We start from the raw sequence: 19,288 nt of genomic DNA, 5'->3' as shown, positions 1-19,288 counted from the left end.
ATAATTGTTTAATTTGGGACAGATAGGTGTCCAGAAGTACCTTTGGAAAAATTTGGAACAGACACAAAAAACGTGACTGTACCAAAAAAAGAAACTGATAGTCATCTTAGTAAACGCTAGGCAGCGTGCGCAAACGGCATTCGGTCGTACGCGGTTCGTATTCGGAGCCTCACAATCTCCAGATGACAAAATGACAGTGTGTAAACTCAAACAGCAACAATGAACTACAAATAAAAAATGAAAATCGATAAACAAACCTACAGCAACTGAATACCAACATGCAAAATCAAAACGCTACGAATTTATGTACCATCTTAATGTAACTGGTGGAAAACTGCCGAAGCTCTGAAAACTACTAAGGGGGCGTGATAAAGGCGATAAATTTATTGCTTGCATCAACCGGGTACGGAGTGAATAAACACGAGCTTAGTAATTCCTTTTATTGAAAAAATAAAGCACAATAAATTTGCGAATATATATCCATTATGCTGACTAAAATTAAAAATATTTGCAAGACCTGACCATTCTCGTTGCTTATGTTCAAGGTGCATGTAATTACGTGGCCGATGCATCACTGTCATGTTTGACATTTTTGATGGTAAATAAAAATGGTTTACCCAAGATCACGCTACCTGCCCTCTAACAAACAATACAGCACATTTTATCAAGTAGCCTATGTGACAGGTCGTGTGCATACTACATAATTCATTAACCGTATTTTTATTGACATTATCTTCCCTACATGAACTCAAATAAAATCTTAAAATCTTCACATATATCACTGTAGACATCAGAAAGTACCTACAAGGCCACTATACATGAGTAATTCGTTTTCAAAATTATCTAGGACGTCTGCTTCTTGCCGATCGAAGTAAGGAATCCGTGTGGGCTCTCGTGCACCATGGACTGTGATGCCCAGTTCTTCTTCCGTGGCAATCAAAGTTCGTTCACGATGGTTCGTACGCCGGGAATTCCAAGCGACGTGCTTGCTATTAAGATCACCTCCTAGGAAGATTTGGTCAAAATTGGTGAAGATACTCCGTAGGTCATCTGCCACCAGTTGATTAACGGGGCTGTTGTACGCCGCGATGAAAGTGATGCCTGCCGCTGATCGAACCGTCACTGCTGTTGCCTCCAGATGTTGGAGGTGTGGTAGTGATTCATGATGGTGCCGCAGTCCCTTTTAAGCAGAACTGCTGTCCCTCCACCTCGTTGGCCTTGTCTGTCCATTCTATACGAGGTGTGGCTAGAAAAAAACCGGACTAGTACTGGTGAAACAATAAAACGAATGCAATAAGGCTGAAAGTCGCGTGGCCTGACACGTGACTCTCGCTCCGCCTACTGCTCGAGTTTCATCTGCCTCCTGCACTCAGTCTGCCCGTGGCGTCTGTTTTAAGTAGTTGACGTTTTGTCTGTGCGTCGGAAAATGTTGAGTGTACAGAAAGAACAGAGTGTTAACATCAAATTTTGTTTCAAACTAGGAAAATCTGCAAGTGAAACGTTTGTAATGTTACAACAAGTGTACGGCGATGATTGTTTATCGCGAACACAAGTGTTTGAGTGGTTTAAACGATTTAAAGATGGCCGCGAAGACACCAGTGATGACACTCGCACTGGCAGACCATTGTCAGCAAAAACTGATGCAAACATTGAAAAAATCGGTAAACTTGTTCGACAAGATCGCCGTTTAACAATCAGAGCAGTGTCTGAGTTAACAGGAGTTGACAAGGAAAGTGTCGAACAAGTTTACCGATTTTTTCAATGTTTGCATCAGTTTTTGCTGACAATGGTCTGCCAGTGCGAGTGTCATCACTGGTGTCTTCGCGGCCATCTTTAAATCGTTTAAACCACTCAAACACTTGTGTTCGCGATAAACAATCATCGCCGTACACTTGTTGTAACATTACAAACGTTTCACTTGCAGATTTTCCTAGTTTGAAACAAAATTTGATGTTAACACTCTGTTCTTTCTGTACACTCAACATTTTCCGACGCACAGACAAAACGTCAACTACTTAAAACAGACGCCACGGGCAGACTGAGTGCAGGAGGCAGATGAAACTCGAGCAGTAGGCGGAGCGAGAGTCACGTGACAGGCCACGCGACTTTCAGCCTTATTGCATTCGTTTTATTGTTTCACCAGTACTAGTCCGGTTTTTTTCTAGCCACACCTCGTAGACGTACATGTTACGAAATATGGGCTCAGTTGTTGGACGAAGGTACGTCTCCGATACATGTGCAATTTCGATTTTGGGACGTTGTAAAAATTCAGTGAATTCTGTTTTCTTGTGTTTCAGTCCGTAGGCGTTCCATATACAGATTTTCAGATATCTCGTGGTCCCAGGGCGATCCATCTTAAGGTGTCCCAAAGGCCTTCAGTACACTTGCGATTAGAGAAAGTATCCCCACTAGTTGTTGCTGCACGTCGGTGAGAAGTTTGGTGACATCAGAGAGCGCCGGAGCTATGGATTCCATCAGATGTGCTGGTGAGACGAAGTTTCCGATTCCGGTCGTCGTGATGATGCTGCGTGGCCGTATAAATAATGCTGGCGTTGCTGTCGTGGTGGCGTGCTTCAGGAGGAGGCTGTGGTACTGGCTGCCGTCGCGTCGCCGGCTGTTCTTGTGATGTTTTCTGACGGTGTGGCTGTGGGTGTGTCGTCAGGTTGGAGTTCTGTATTACAAGAGTCCTCCGTTGAGAGGGCTGCGGCGGAGACAATTGTCTGTATTTCCTGAGAAGTTCCTGGTACTTCTGGCAGCCACGCCATGTGGCAGGATGGCCCTTTTCACAGTTCGCACATTTCGGTAGAGCCCCTCTGGGATGAGTACAAGCTGAAGATCTGTGTTGCCCTCCACAACGAACGCAGCGAGCAGGCAAGCTGCAATAATTATCTGTATGTTCGAATCGCTGGTAGTGGCGATATTGAACAGGTCCTTCTTGTCTGTTGTAGGTTTCAATAATGACTTTAGTACACAGAAGGTATTTGATGTCGTAAATCTTGTAGTTTTCCTTTAGGGTTGGCAACGTGACACAGTAAGCAGCGTGAGGTCGTAATTCGTTGGAGTTGTTGTCTCGATTTTTAAATTGGTGGACGTTGATGACAGGGAAACCCTTCTCTATCAGTGAATCTTTCAGTCATTGGTCCGTAGCTTCGGCAGGTAGGTGTTTTACAACCACTTTGAGATCCTTGTCCTCTCCGGCCTGATGTGTAAAAATGTGGATGTGCTTCGACACAAAGAAATTGATGGCCTGTCGTTGATCTTCATAAGAGTCAAATTGATATTTGATCCTGTCTCATTGGTAGTTCTTGGTATGGTAAATAGTAACGGGCGGGACTTTGCGAGACTGATGTCCATCCGTTCTGGAGCATCCATAGTATCTTCTGTCGCAGTAGCCGCATAACGGTTTGAAGTTTTCAGTTCTTCTGGTCGTTGTCGCTTCCGAGAGTTGTTCTGCTTAGGAGAAGCGTTGAGTCGTTTTGTTCGGCGAACTAGTGTAAAATTCCCATCTTAGTCGGTGGGCTGCATGGTCCAGACTTCTTCAGAGGAGATTCCCTGCATTTCGTTGTCGTCTTCTGGTGGAGAAAATTGTTTCAGGTCGTCTTCTTGTTCTTCAGGCTATGAAGTAGGAACTGTGCTAGTGCGTTTGTCGTATACTGTCGTCGCCATTGTATATATCCTGTGGGGAGAGGCCGGCCCCGGCGCGACCGAGACGGCTGGCTCGGACTCGCGCGCTTCGTTGCCCGCACTCATCGGCATCGCGCGCTCAACTGCGTATACAAATATGACAGTACTCACCAAGTTTCCATTGTGCCCACCAGTTGGCGTTACGAGTGCGGTGCATTGACAAAATGGTAACAACGCAGGAAAACAGTTTTTATGTATTGCAATTGTGAGATGTTTATCTGTGACAATAGCACAGCATATTTTCAGAAAGAATTATGGGGAAAAAAACATCATGTAACAGAGCGCTGCGCGTTGGTATCGACAATTTAGGGACACTACTTGTCTCTGTATCTATGAGGGTTGTCCAGAAAGTAAGTTCCGATCGGTCGCTAAATGGAAACCACAGTAAAAATCAGAAGCATTTTATTTGCAAGAGTTAGCTACACTGTCCAGTTACTTCTCTACATAGTCGCCGCTCCGACTTCGATATTTGTCGGAGCTTTATACCAAATTTCCAACACCATCGTCATAGAAAGCAGCCGCTTGTGCTTTCCTAATTCTCTACGCTGGTCTATAGCGTGTAGCCTGCGCCCAAGTGTTGTCTTTGTATCCAGCGTTTCATGTGAACAAAGATGATATGCAGTACGAGCCAACTAGGGCTGTGTCGTGGGTGATCAAACACTTCCCATCGAAAAGGCTGCAGGAGCGTCTTCACTGCCCTGCAGAGCCGGCCGGGGTGGTCGAGCGGTTCTAGGCGCTACAGTCTGTAACCGCGCGACCACTACGGTCGCAGGTTCGAATCCAGCCTCGGGCATGGATGTGTGTGATGTCCTCAGGTTAGTTAGGTTTAAGTAGTTCTAAGTTCTAGGGGACTGATGACCTCAGAAGTTAAGTCCCATAGAGCTCAGAGCCAATTGAACCATTTTGCCCAGCAGAGTGCGGCTGAGAGTTGCCATGAAGAAGGAAGTGCATGGCAGTTGTGTTAAGTGGGCTGCGTTCATTAAGGCGGAGCCTCTTAGCTGGCCTTCCTACTTGGCGGGAGACATCGTTGTTCTAGCCGCTCACAGTGCGCTCACAGCTGAAAACAGCTCCTTATGCGATCGACGATCATACTAGAGAGACTACCCAACACATCTGTGCAAAGCTTCATCGGGTTTTCACTGTGGTGTCCATTTCGCGACCGATCGGAACTTACTTCCTGGAAAAAAAATGGTTCAAATGGCTCTGAGCACTATGGGACTTAACTGCTGTGGTCATCAGTCCCCTAGAACTTAGAACAACTTAAACCTAACTAACCTAAGGACATCACACACATCCATGCCCGAGGCAGGATTCGAACCTGCGACCATAGCAGTCGCGCGATTCCAGACTGTAGCGCCTAGAAACGCTCGGCCACACCGGCCGGCTACTTCCTGGACAACCCTCGCAGAAAAGTACTAGTCGATCAAGTGTGCCAGATGCAACAGCGGAGAGTATGAAGGATATGCAGTTCAAAACAATCAATGATCCGTGCAAGCCACCAACTTGGACCACCACAGCAGACTAAGTGGAAGATTTTGCGATGGCAGCTACATTTCAAATCGTACTGTCTGCAACTTTTGCACCAATTGAAACCGCAGAATTATGGCTGGCGCTTCAATTTTGCATCACAGTTTCGCCTCAAAACTGATATTCTGCGACGAAACGACCTTCCATATATCTGGAAAGGTTAGTTGCCACAGTGTGAGAGCGTAGGGCTCTGAATAACCCTCATGAAATTGTAGCTGAACTGTTACAATAAATAATTTCGGTGCCAGATGGAATACTATGATCTCTGTAGAAAAACCGTAGATATGTCAAGGTTGATCTTGATTTGTCACAGTCTGGTATCTTTGCTTTTTTGGCGTTGAATGATTTCGGGCAGAGGGGAGTATGTCCGTTCATTATTTAATAATAACCTTACAAGTGAAGGACTTGGTGTACCTAATTATTATCACGATCCTGTGGCACCTTTTACTATAGAAAAGTTGAAGTAGTTTAGCTATGCTTCGAGGCTGTAAAAGGAGGTAAGTGAAAAGGAATTAGTTCCTGACCGGCTTGGACTGTGTCAAAATGGCCACTTGCGCGGTACGTAAAAATTAAGAGAGTTATTCTCACCATTTTCAAGAGATTGCAGTCTTTAAATTTCCTATTTCACGGTCAAAACATAAAAGGGGTAATAGTTTTCTCCAGGTCAGCTCATCAGAGAAGCCTTCTGCTTCCTGCATACCAGTCTAAAACGATACAGGAATTTTTTTTCTAGATCGTAAAACTAACCATAATCATGAAATATGACACTACGAAATAACCCGTTTCTACCTCTCCCTAATGTAAGTCCCTTTCGTGTACTGCGACTAACGATTCCATCGAGAATCATCCTCAAATTGCGGGCGTATCTGATTTTCAAAATTATTAAATTATTTTTCTCTCACTAAGCAGTCAACAATTTTTCTATCCCCGTCAGTAAACGAAATTCACACAGAAAGAGATTTTACATGGATAATGAACGAGATTCGCCGAAGGTTAATATTTTCTGTAAAGCTATATGGGCCGATGGGCCGTTTTTCTCCAGTGAGAGGACTGTGATGGGTACCTGTTACCCAGTGGCGCGAGGGGCGAGCTCCCCCCCCCCACCCCTCCCCCCTCTCTTACGGTGCCACCCACCAGTCAGCCCGCACACTATTCGTTCGTTTCTTTCGCCAGTCGACTCGACTGAATCGAGTTATTGAGTAGTTGTACTTTCCTATGTAGCACGTGCGTCCGCGTCATTGTATTTTATACGTTTCTGTCTGGCACATAGATAACTAACACATACCTACGAGAGAAGTCGCGGCCATTCTAGTGATCTCAATACGTTATTCTCTCTGGCATTTGTTCGAGAAAAATCGCGAATATTCTACTGCTTTCTTGTACAGAGATCCTTCGATACGTAGCATTACGAATACGGACTGTTCGCCGAATAGGAAGCTAGTTTACATTCATATGCAGAAATATTAAGACTGAAGAATGAATAAGTTGTAGCAAGTGCAGGTGTGAAGATTAGTCACGAGTGAGAGTGATCAGTTGATTGTCACCCTGACATTGATTGTCCTATTGACGATGTAATCAACCAATTTTCCAGGAAGAATAGGCGCATAGAATTCATCATTTAAGGAAGAGAACCACAGTTGTAGCTTTTTTATATCATAAGAGAACATTATGCTGTATATGTGTATAATCAGTTTAAATAAAACTGTCTTAAACTTTGCATGTGACTTGATTATTTTTTATTGCCGTAAAAGTAAAGGTAGCTCAAGATATCTTTAGCGCCCCCTCCTTGAGGTTTTTCTGTACCCGCCACTGCTCTTACCTTCGTATGTTTTAGTTTTGGTTATCTCCACAGCTGACTGCTGTTTCCGAGAATGTCATCTTCCAACAAGACGGGGCACTGGCTCATTGGAACATCGACGTTCGTCACTATCTAAACTACGAACTTCCGCATCGCTGGACTGGGCGTAGTGGTGAAGATGGTGTGGCCCAGTTTCCTTGGGCTCCCGGGTCGCGTGACCTAACGCCTTGTGACTTTTTCCTTTAGGCGTACATCAACGACCGTGTTTACGCGCCCCCACTGCCAAGGACACTGGGACAGCTCAAAGAACGCACCAGTGCTGCTGCGCTGACCGCTGACGGGATGTTGCTACGTCATGTGTGGAAAGACCTTGACTACCACTTGGAAGTGTGTCGTGTGAACAGAAGGGCACTCATAGAACATTTGTAGAGTGCAAAATGCAAACTTGTTGAGTTTACGATTCTATTCATGTGAAATCATACTTGCACTTGTAATATTTTGAAAAATATAGAGCTTTGAAAACAAATGACTCATTTATAATAGCCATTAGAGAGCCTATACAGACACTCTGTACATGGGCCCTCTAGGAGTCCTGTGTATCACTAAATGGCTAACCGGTCTGTGGTGCACAATTCCGTTGCAGATTGCCTATCAAACGGCTACCAGGAGCAGCAAAAATTTTGACTTTCAATTCGATATAAGTGTTGTCATAATCTGCTTATTAAGTGATATAATCTTCTGTTAAAAGTTTAACACGTGTATGTCTTTAGGTAATCTAACTCACTACGTACACGTACTAGACTAATTCATCCAGTATTTGACAAAATGGCTCTGAGCACTATGGGACTCAACTGCTGAGGTTATTAGTCCCCTAGAACTTAGAACTAGTTAAACCTAACTAACCTAAGGACATCACAAACATCCATGCCCGAGGCAGGATTCGAACCTGCGACCGTAGCGGTCTTGCGGTTCCAGACTGCAGCGCCTTTAACCGCACGGCCACTTCGGCCGGCAGTATTTGACAATGAGAGCACTTAGTGACTTGCGACAAATTTTACAGGTAATTTGAAACCTTTACGATACTTTTCCTCGCTGACACCCCAATAAAATGATGAATGGAAAAAAAGTTGATCTATTACAACATTTTCGCTTTTTATGTAGTAAAACTGCCGCATCATGCGTGATGTTTTAATTTGTTATCCTAACTCTATCCGCAACACATTTTGCAGACAGTGTCTACATATACCATTGAATGTATCTGCAAAACTGTATCATTGTACGACACACAGTTTAGAACGAGGCCTACGAGAAAGGCAGGCCGCGGTGCGTACGTCACGAGAGTAGGCCGAGCTCGCTCGCTCGCTTAACTCAGCAGAAAAACTGCGTTTCTACAGCTGTTAACTCGTAACTGGGTGTGTATGTTCAAACGAGAATTGCTTCTTCTACTTGAACCCACTATTATCGAATCTTACTGTAATTAATCCTACAATTATAGAAAGTGCATAGGCCTGCTAATAATTTGTTACGGCTGTACGGGTGCACAATAAAATTAAAATTGTGTCAAAATTATTATCAAAAATGGTTCAAATGGCTCTGAGCACTATGGGACTTAACATCTGTGGTCATCAGTCCCCTATAACTTAGAACTACTTAACCCTAACTAACCTAAGGACATCACACACATCCATGCCCGAGGCAGGATTCGAACCTGCGACCGTAGCGGATACGCGGTTCCAAACTGAACCGCCTAGAACCGCACGGCCACACCGGCCGGCTAAAATGATTATCACTTGCATAAGGCACCACATCTTGTATGAAATGAGTACTGTTACGCAGAAGAAACTAAAAACTACAAACAAGTTGTTAAACCATTTATCTCGAGAGTTGATCTTGAATTTTGTTGTACGACTAGTAATCAGTAAGACCTCATAATACAAGTGTCCAGTAGAAGATGCAATTCTCATTAGTACGTACACACCTAGTTGCGAGTTAACAGGCTTAGAAACGCAGTTTGTCTGCTGAGTTAAACGAGCGAGCGAGCTCACGCCTACTTTCGTGATGTACGCGCCGCGGCCTGTCTTTCGCGTGGGCCTCGGTTCAGAAGGTGTGACATCATAAACATTGAGATACATGGACAACTAGCTTTTGCTTCGAAAGAAGCACAGATTACCAGATTATACTCATCCAGTCAAAATACTAACACTAATTCTTTACAGAAGAATGGAAAAGCTGGTGGAAGCCAACCTCGGGGAAGATCAGTTTGGATTCCAGAGAAATCTAGGAACACAACAGGCATTACTGACCCAACTACTTCTCATAGTACATAGGTTAAGGAAAGATAAACCTACGTTTATAGCAGCTGAATGGAATGGGCAGTGTTTTGAAAGGAGAACGTAAAATGAACATCAACAATAGCAAAACGAGGGTAATGGAAGGTAGCCGAATTAAATCCAGTGATGGTGACCGAATTAGATTAAGAAATGAGACATTTAAAGTAGCAGATGAGTTTTTCTGTCAGTGGACTGTGCGGCTGGTCCCGGCGGAGGTTCGAGTCCTCCCTTGGGCATGGGCGTGTGTGTTTGTCCTTAGGGTAATTTAGGTTAAGTAGTGTGTAAGCTTAGGGACTGATGACCTTAGCAGGTAAGACCCATAAGATTTCACACACAATTTTTTTTCTTCTGTCAGGGAAGCAAAATAACTGATGATGGTCGAAAAGGAAGAATATAAAATGTAGACTGGTAATTGCAAGAAAAGCATTTCTGAAGAAGAGAAATTTGTTAAGAGTACAGATTTAAGTGTCAGGAAGTCCTTTCTGAAAGTATTGGTATGGAGTGTCGTCATGTATGGAAGTGAAACATGGACGATAAAAAACTTAGACAAAAAGAGAATAGACGCTTTTGAGATGTGTGCTACAGAAGAATGCTGAAGATTAGATGGGTAGATCTCTTAACTAATGAGGACTTACTGAACAGAATAGGAGAGAAGAGAAATTTGTGGTACAACCTGGCTAAAGGAAGGGATCCGTTGGTAGGACATATTCTGAGGAATCAAGGGATCTCCAATTTAATACTGGAGGGAAGGGTGGAGGGTAAAAGTCGTAGAGGGAGACTAAGAGATGAATATAATAAGCAGATTCAAAAGGACGTAGGTTGCAGTAATTACTCAGAGATGAAAGGGCTTGTACAGGATAGAGTAGCAGGAGAGCTGCAACAAACCAGTCTCTGGACTGAAGACAACAACAACTACTCATCCGGTGCTTGACACTGATAGAACTTATCGACTTCCAACAAACTTTAAACATAATTTCAAACTTTTTCTCTCTTACGTGCTTCACATCAAATATTTAATACATTAACTCATTTGTAAAGTTCTAAGCTGTTTTATACATAGATTTTTTAATAAATCGGGGTTTACCAGTATTGAAAACAAATGTTTATTTATCATCGTATGAACTCTTAACAGCCTGTTTTTGTAAACACGGCTTTTTATATTCTGGTATGAGCACTGCTGGCCACCGTAAATGCAACACCAAGAAAGACAAGAGGTAGCACAACAAAATTTATTTTTTAGATAACATGTTGACCAAGTATCAAATGATTACGTTTACAGACGTCTGTGACATGTGGTTCCTGCCAGAATCAGTAGCCAGAGTAGCCGCCATTGTTGGAGATCACCGCTGCCACACGTCTCGGCATTGAGTCAAAGAGACGTTGGATGTGTTCCTGGGGTACAGCAGCCCAAGCAGCTTCCACACGTTGCCAAAGATCATCTGGTGTGGCAGCTGGGGATGTAATCTGGGTCACTCGTTGAGCAACCATGGACCACATGTTTTCTATCGGCGAAAGATCCGGAGAGCGAGCCGGCCAGGGAAGCAATTCAATCTGGTTATTGACGAAGAACCTTTGGACAATGCGTGCCACGTGTGGTCGCGTGTTATCCTGTTGAAATATGGCTGTGGCCGAGCCCTGAAGGTACGGAAGGACAACTGGCTCCAGCACCTCGGATATGTAGCGCCGGCTATTTAAAGTACTAGCAATGCGTACTAGAGGCGTGCGAGAGTAATATCCAATACCGCCCCATACCATAACACCCGGTGCAAGACCAGTGTGGCGGTGCATAATGCAGCTGTCCAGCATCCTCTCTCCACGGTGTCTCCACACTCGAATCCGACCATCGTGGTGCTGCAGACAGAAGCGTGCCTCGTCAGTAAAGACAACGTCATTCCATTCTGCCGTCCACATCCGTCTGTCATCACACCATTGGCGACGGAGACGTCTGTGGTTCTGCGTCAATGGTAGACGAAGCAATGGACGTCTTGCGGACAGACCATTCTGCTGTAAACGGCGTCGAATGGTACGCGCAGACACTGGATGATGCGTTACAGACGCAATGTGCTGTGCTATGGTTCGGGATGTCACTGAGCGATCCGTCACTGCCATGCGCACAATTTGCCTATCAGCACGTGCAGTGGTGCACCGAGGTGAATGCGATCGACCACGTCGGTCCGTCGTACCCTCCTGCATCCAACGGTCACATATCCGCATTACAGTTGTTTGGTTTCGTCCAACACGACTAGCGATTTCTCTGTATGATAATCACAATCTCGGTAAGCCACTATCCTTCCTCTGTCGAACTCGGATACTTGATCAAAAAATGTTCGCTGTTGTCTACGAGGCATAACTGATCGTCTTGTGAAACAACCACAAGGTAAACACACGTGCCGAACGTACACTCGTCGAAATCGCCAAGCCTTAAATGGCGCTATGAGGTGGCGCCACAGGCGCGCGTGATGTGCGTCTGCGCTGAAATTCTAATCAGTTGCATATCTCATCGCTGCAAACTCATGGTGTAAATTTCACTTGATTCGGATGCTTCCTTCAGGGTGTTGCATTTACGGTGGCCAGCAGTGTATTATTCAATACAGGTTGTCTCTATCCACTATCTATTTCCATGCAAGCGCTAATAATTTTTCTTGTCTCTTCAGATACTGGTGCCTTAGTGTGTGCGTGTATCTCTAAAGTCACTATCCATTTCCATGAAAAGGCTAATTTGTTTTTCCATTCTCCGCAGATACTGTTATCTTGGTGCAAGACATTTCGCACGGAAGAACGGGTTGCCATTGTTTGTGCTCAGGTACGTGCCTTATCATAAGAAGGTGCCAGAGCAGAATTTACCCGTAAAGTCCACAAATCAGCCCCATCAAAGGCACATATTCGTCTACTTGTGAACAAATTTAAGCGTACTGGCAGTGTGATGAGGCACGTCATGGACGACCACTCGTATAGACAGAAGCAGTGCAGCAGTGATAGGAATCCGAAGGCACCAACTCGACGCCTCAGTAGGGAATTGGACGTCCCTCGCAACATTGTTTGGAACATCCTGTTTCACTCTACGTAAACGTCCTTATCACATTCAGGTTCTGCATCATCTTGAGGACGATGATTTCGCCTGTCGTCAAGCAGTGTGTTACGTGTGGTGTCACCGCCAGACACCACACTTGCTAGGTGGTAGCCTTTAAATCGGCCACGGTCCATTAGTATACGTCGGACCCGCGTGTCGCCACTGTCAGTGATTGCAGACCGAGCGCCACCACACGGCAGGTGTAGTGAGACGTCCTAGCACTCGCCCCAGTTGTACAGCAGACTTTGCTAGCGATGATATACCGACAAATACGCTCTCATTTGCCGAGACGATAGTTAACATAGCCTTCAGCTACGTCATTTGTTACGACCTAGCAAGGCGCCATTACCAGTTTATATTGAGATTATAATTCATGTATCAACAAGAGCGATGTTCTCCAATTATGGATTAAAGTTAAGTATTCAATCAACTACGTTCTTTTCTTCATAGGATAATTACTTTACCTTGTTCCAGACCTCACGCCAGTCTGCGTGAGTTTAAACGCTTGCATTTCGGCCTCCTCTAGCAACATGGTGTTGGCTCTTCTGCCAACACATCATTATGTTCCTCTGGAATCTGTAGTGAATGAGAATTTAATGGACAACATTTTATTCTCCGATGAAGCCAAATTTCACGTTTGTGGGAAAGTGCACGGACACAACAGCCGAATATGGGTACATGAGGTACTGGAGTGGGAACGCGATACGCCGAAGGTCAACGCTTGGTTGAGTATGACAAAAGCAAAACTGTATGGCCCATTTTTCTTTGACGAAAGGTCAATAACAGGTAACAGTTACCTCGAATTGTTGGACTGTTCCTTGAACCGCAGCTTTAGGATGATGTCATACGGGATACAGTTGTGTTTCAGCAACATTGACACGCCTCCACATTTTGCACACATCGTCCGTGATTGATCAGAACCTTTCCAGGGAGGTGGATAGGCAGAGGATCACCTCGGCTGAGGGCTTCCTTTTCACCGGACCTTGCCCCCTTAGGCTTTTTTGCATGGGGGTACATCAAGTTCAAAGTGTACACTACAAAGTGAATGGTCTGCCTGATCTGCGGAATCGTATCAGGGAACCAGCAGGCCACTTGACAGTTGAAATGTTACGGTCTACATTTCCTTCAATTACTGAAAGATGGAGTATGTGTTTTGACCCAGTGGCGGTCATATAGAAGGGCAGTAGAATACGTATAAAACTTTACAATAAAATTGATTTTTCACTCACTGTCTTCCTTGATTGAAATAGATGGTGACTTTAGAGTCTCCCCGTAATTTCGTTGTAATCTTTTGTAAATAGAGTGTATTTCAAAAGGAATATACGCATTACAAAGTATTATTTTGTTCAATCTATCGATCGCTGCGTCCCGCCTCGGCTACTGGAGAAACGAATACATAGTCTAGTTTATATTAACAGCCGCTTAGATGTCAGTTGTCTTCTATTTTGCTTGGTATCCGTCACGTGTCTAAAATGGCTACTCTGAAACAGATATCATTTTATGTTCTAGAGTTTGCGAAGTGCAATTCCGTGATTACAGTGCAAAGACGTTTCAGGTTGAAGTACCAAATTGATCCTCTGAATGGGTATAACATTCGCAGATGGTATCGTCAGTGTCTAGATACAGGCTATGTATGTAACGGAAAGAGTCTTGGACATACTCGTGTTCCTGAAGAAAATGTTGCACGAATCCAAACTGCTTTCCAACGTAGTCCTTCAACTCGTCATGCCAGCCTACAACATTTTGGCGTGTTTTGAGATGTCGATTGGTTATGAAGCCGTAAAAGCTACAGCTGTTACAAGCTCTGCGTCCTGATGACAAACGAAAATGTGTGGCATTTTGTAACGAGATTCTTGATGCTATTGACAATGACAACACTTCCGCACAACGCATCGTGTTCAGGGATGAAGCGACTTTCTATGTTACTGATCAGGTAAACGAACACAATGTTCCAGTTTGGGGCCTACAGAACCCACATGTAGCCATTGAACATGTACGAGATTCGCCCAAAGTCAATGTGTTTTGTGCGATATCCCGATCATCTGTTTACGGCCCATTCTTCTTTGATGGAAACACGGTTAACGCTCAGCACTATCTCGCTGTTACAAAACTGATTGTTTCTGAGGCTGCACGGAGTCAACTTCATTCTTCAACAAGACGGGGCATCCTCTCACCGGAGTCGCCAAGTGCGTAATGAAACTCTATCGAACCGTTGCACTGGTTGTCAAGAAGCTGGCGGCTTAGCAAATCAAAGCTGGGTTCCACGGTCACCGGATTAGACACCCTCTGACGTCTTCTTGTGGGGTTTCGTTAAAGACAACGCTTATGTATCACCACTCCCACAGAGCCCGGAAGAGTTGAAGAACTAGATCCGTACTGCCATAACATCAGTGACGAAGGACGTGCTTGCCCGAGTAAGGAAGGGACTTGAGTATCGATGTGATATTGTTCGTGTCGCCAATGGAGGACATATTGAACATCTGTAATCTGAACTTGACAGGTTCGTAAATACGTGCGTCAAGTTTCGAAAGTTTAAGTGTCAGATTTACCGTCTTCCTGCAAGTTTTCGACCCAGCGCATAGTTCGCTTCGCATATCCTGGTCATCGTTGTAACGCAACATGTTTACAGATTTTATAGAGGTTCCCTCACTTTTCTCCTTGACCACTACCGGAAGGCATGAGGCGGTCAACTTCAGTTCAAAGCCGTGGACGGGCCGGGTCGGCTTTTGTTCACAAACTCTACTATCCTAACTCGATGGTCCTGCATCATACGACTGTCTTGTTCCTGCACATTTTGCCACTCGGACAGGTGGCCCCTAATTTTGCCTCGGCTGAGCCACCTGTTGGTTAGCCCACCTATCGGCAATAGATTGATTAGTTGTAGGCTGTTGGAAGTTGGGATTGTTGTGTCCCATGACGCCTCTGCGTCTTTTCCTATTATTTACTTGCTGGTTATTGACGTACCAGTTCCCATTTGAGTTCGTGTACGCCGCATTCTGCTGTTGTTGCTTATAACCACCGTTATTATGGTTCAAATGGCTCTGAGCACTATGGGACTTAACATCTGTGGTCATCAGTCCCCTAGAACTTAGAACTACTTAAACCTAACTAACCTAAGGACATTACGCACATCCATGCCCGTGGCAGGATTTGAACCTGCGACCGTAGCAGTCGCGCCACCGTTATTATGGTCACTGTTGTTATCGTAGTCGTTCTTTCCTCTGTTTCCATTACTATTGCCGATTTTATTATTATTTCCGCCATTTTGCGGAGGGTAACTAACCTTTCTGCATCTTCGTGAATCAAATCTAGTGAATCCACGATGGCTAGAACTCTTTCGAAGTCACCTTCAGAGACGATAACTAACTGCTCACTGGTAGAATAGGTAATTTCGGTTTTAATATTCTTAACACCTCTCTCGTGGTCACAGGGTTCGTCCTAGTAACGAGTTTTACTAATGTAACTCTCTATGTATTTTCTCATGCCACCTAACATCGGATCGTGCAAGGCAGGATTGTTCACCTCTTGTCTTAGACGTTCTTTGGTACAAGTACTCCAATATTTTGCTAAGAAAGTTTTCTTGAATTCTTCGAATGTTGAACAGCTGTTCGCTGTCTCCCTTGCCCATAGTGCAGCTTCGTCTACAATATGTGAAGTCACAAACTGTATTTTTTGCCGCTCCGTCCGAACTTTGGGCAGAACGTTGTAAGGTGTCAGGCAAATCCAACACCTTCCATGAAAACCCTGACATGATAAGCAAATCCAGTAGTATGTCACATAGCTCCGAATAAATCGTGACATTAAATTAACCAAAGTAATACGAGTAACGAGTGAGCAAATGGAATACCACAGACTAACACAAGAATGCCTGCCGGCCGGAGTGGCCGTGCGGTTCTGGGCGCTACAGTCTGGAACCGAGCGACCGCTACGGTCGCAGGTTCGAATCCTGCCTCGGGCATGGATGTGTGTGATGTCCTTATGTTAGTTAGGTTTAATTAGTTCTAAGTTCTAGGCGACTGATGACCTGAGAAGTTAAGTCGCATAGTGCTCAGAGCCATTTGAACCATTTGAACCAAGAATGCCTAAATGCATATCATACCTTCCCACCGTGAGACAGACGCAGTTCCGAGGGGAGAAACGAGAACAGAAGCCGAGAGCAGAACCGTGTTAAGCTAGAAGGCCCTACGATAAGGGACGGACACCCACGTCTCCAGCTAACCACCAGGACCACCCCCCCCCCAGCCCATGTTAAAAGCTAGAGCCCTCCAGAAGAACAGTATAGATCTTACGATAACACTAAAAGGGCCACACCAGCTGCAAGTTTTAGCGTGAGACTTTTTCGCGTCTCTGTTACGTTGCAAACTTTAAAAACATTGCCCCACCACGAAAAGTATAACGTTTCTCATTGGATAGACAGAAGTTTTATAGGCGGAGCTTAAGGTTAACATTGAGACCCTGATTGGTCAGATGAAAACACAGCCAGATAGTTTTTTTTTTTTAAACCAACTTCGGTGAATTGTAGTAAGGAGAAGTGAGGAAGAGTTGCTTCGGAGACGGCGAGCTGGATGGAGCTGCGCCGGCCGCTGCCCCCTGACGAACTTGGCTTGTTTAGGGAAGGAGACCAGACAGCGAGGTCATCGGTCTCATCGGATTAGGGAAGGACGGGGAAGGAAGTCGGCCGTGCCCTTTCAAAGGAACCATCCCGGCATTTGCCTGGAGCGATTTAGGGAAATCACGGAAAACCTAATTCAGGATGGCCGGACGCGGGATTGAACCGTCGTCCTGCCGAATGCGAGTCCAGTGTGCTAACCACTGCGCCACCTCGCTCGGTCCCTGACGAACACCGACAAGGTAATGAACGCACGCGATGCAGCATTTTTGAGCGCATAAGGCTTCACTCAGAACTGCAGAAGTCTCATCTGTTACATCCCCTTTTTACGTAATACTAGTGTCGATCGTCAATTAAATCTCATGGTATTCACATTTGCTACGTAAGTTAAAATCTGAAACGCGATGATTTCTCTGTTATATAATTATTGAGAAGCCACATCAGCCACTGTAATTTACGACAAGTTAGATAAGTAATTAAAGATAATTGAGGGTCACTGCAGACCATTTTGATAGTTTTCTCTTTTGTGAAACTTAATTTAAACCTAGATTATAGATGTGATATGGCATAGGTCATCCTTCGATCCATTGTAGAACTTGGAAACCCATTCAGGAAATATTCGTTCACGTTTTTGTTGAACGCAGTTGGTTTTTATCATCCTGTACTAAAACATTTCCTTTTATCAATAGTGCAATTTATGAACAATGTTTTGTGAGTAGAATAAAATTTCCAATGGTAAACGTAACTGCTTTTTCGACGTTATTTTACCAGCTAACTAAAAATAGGAAAGCCTTGAACCCCTTCCACTAAATTTAGTTAGTATTAAGATTCTTTTACAGGGAGTGCAGTGGAGCTGACGCTGAAATCATTAAGTATTTCGTTATATCATCGCTAGTCTCACTGAACTCTTCTGAACTCTACATGTCATGTGTGGTCTGACGTCTCCTTACCAGCAACAGGTCCCAGGTTCAAACTAGTCAATTCCCTAAGAAACACGCTCAGAGCGTCGTTGCGCGAAAGTGGTAGGGAGACACGACATAGAACAGTCGCAGAAACCACGCAGAATGTTAGAACGTGTCCAAAACTTTTAATGAAAATGACCGGATGCTCGGTCTCTTCCTGTGCAGAAAATGTTTTTTTTATTTATTTTTTTAAATCTTATGGGACTTAAACTGCTATGGTCATCAGTCCCTAAGCTTACACACTACTTAACCTAAATTATCCTAAGGACAAACACACACACCCATGCCTGAGGGAGGAATCGAACCTCCGCCGGGACCAGCCGAGAAAATGTTTAAAAGTGCCTGTGTTTTATTAGGCTTTCTTGCAGTTTAATCTCAGAGTAACTGGGATTTTGTTCGTCAGCTACCGCTGATATCGTCTCTGGAGAAAGACTGTAAACATTTCGTTCAGGGAAAGTTGGTGACCGATAAAAGCTTTCGTTTCCGTAACGCCTACGGCCTTGAATCATATTTCGCTTGGTATCTTGCACGCTAGACTCACTATATTCTAGCAGTGCAATTCTACGTTGTATTTCTCTTTGTCAATGCGGAAGTTGCCCCACTAAGGAGTATTGAATGTGGTTTAATTCGTTTCGCAATTCATTTGCGGTTTCGCCATTGCCGAATGCAGCTTCGTTTGTGACTTTTCGTACCATATTTTGCAGCCCAGTGGTCACATATACCTTAATCTCTAAATCCTTTTACTCCAACCACTGAGTTCTTTCGGTTGCTATCTTCTCCGATTGAGCCTTCAAGTGCTCTTCGGCCTGCTCCGTTAATTCTTCAGGAATCTGGTCTAATTTATTTGTCACTTCTGTCACTTTAGTGTCCAAAAGTTCAAATGTGTGTGAAATCTTATGAGACTTAATTGCTTAGGTCATCAGTCCCTAAGCTTACACACTACTTAACCTAAATTATCCTAAGGACAAACACAAACACCCCTGCCCGAGGGAGGACTCGAACCTCCGCCGGGACCAGCCGCACAGTCCAAGACTGCAGCGCCTTAGACCGCTCGGCTAACCAGGCGCGGCCTTTCGTGTCCAGGGCGTTTTGTGCATCCTGGCACTTCCTAACATCATTAATAATCTGAGATACTGCTTCAAATAAGGCACTATATACTTCCTTCATAGCATTGATTTCGATTTTAATAGTTTTTAGCTGCTCTTCTAGGTTTGTTAACAGCGCTTCTTCGCGCTTAGTTAGAATTTCATTTAATTGACGGGTGATGTTCTCATCCTATACTTTCTCTCTTGTCTACTGTCTCTCTTC

General features: G+C 44.4%; 1 long non-coding RNA gene across 1 annotated transcript in view; it reads right to left on the bottom strand.

The window, feature by feature from the left end:
• The window catches only part of LOC126259920 (uncharacterized), a 61,661-nt gene that overhangs the window by 16,597 nt on the left and 25,776 nt on the right, over positions 1-19,288 (bottom strand). The gene's annotated exons all lie outside the window — the stretch shown is intronic.

The sequence above is a fragment of the Schistocerca nitens genome, chromosome 5 (genome assembly GCF_023898315.1).
Source record: "Schistocerca nitens isolate TAMUIC-IGC-003100 chromosome 5, iqSchNite1.1, whole genome shotgun sequence".
In the NCBI taxonomy this organism is placed as follows: Eukaryota; Metazoa; Arthropoda; class Insecta; order Orthoptera; family Acrididae; genus Schistocerca; species Schistocerca nitens.
The sequence above is the reverse complement of the archived record's forward strand: the minus strand, read 5'-3'. Positions and strand labels throughout refer to the sequence as shown.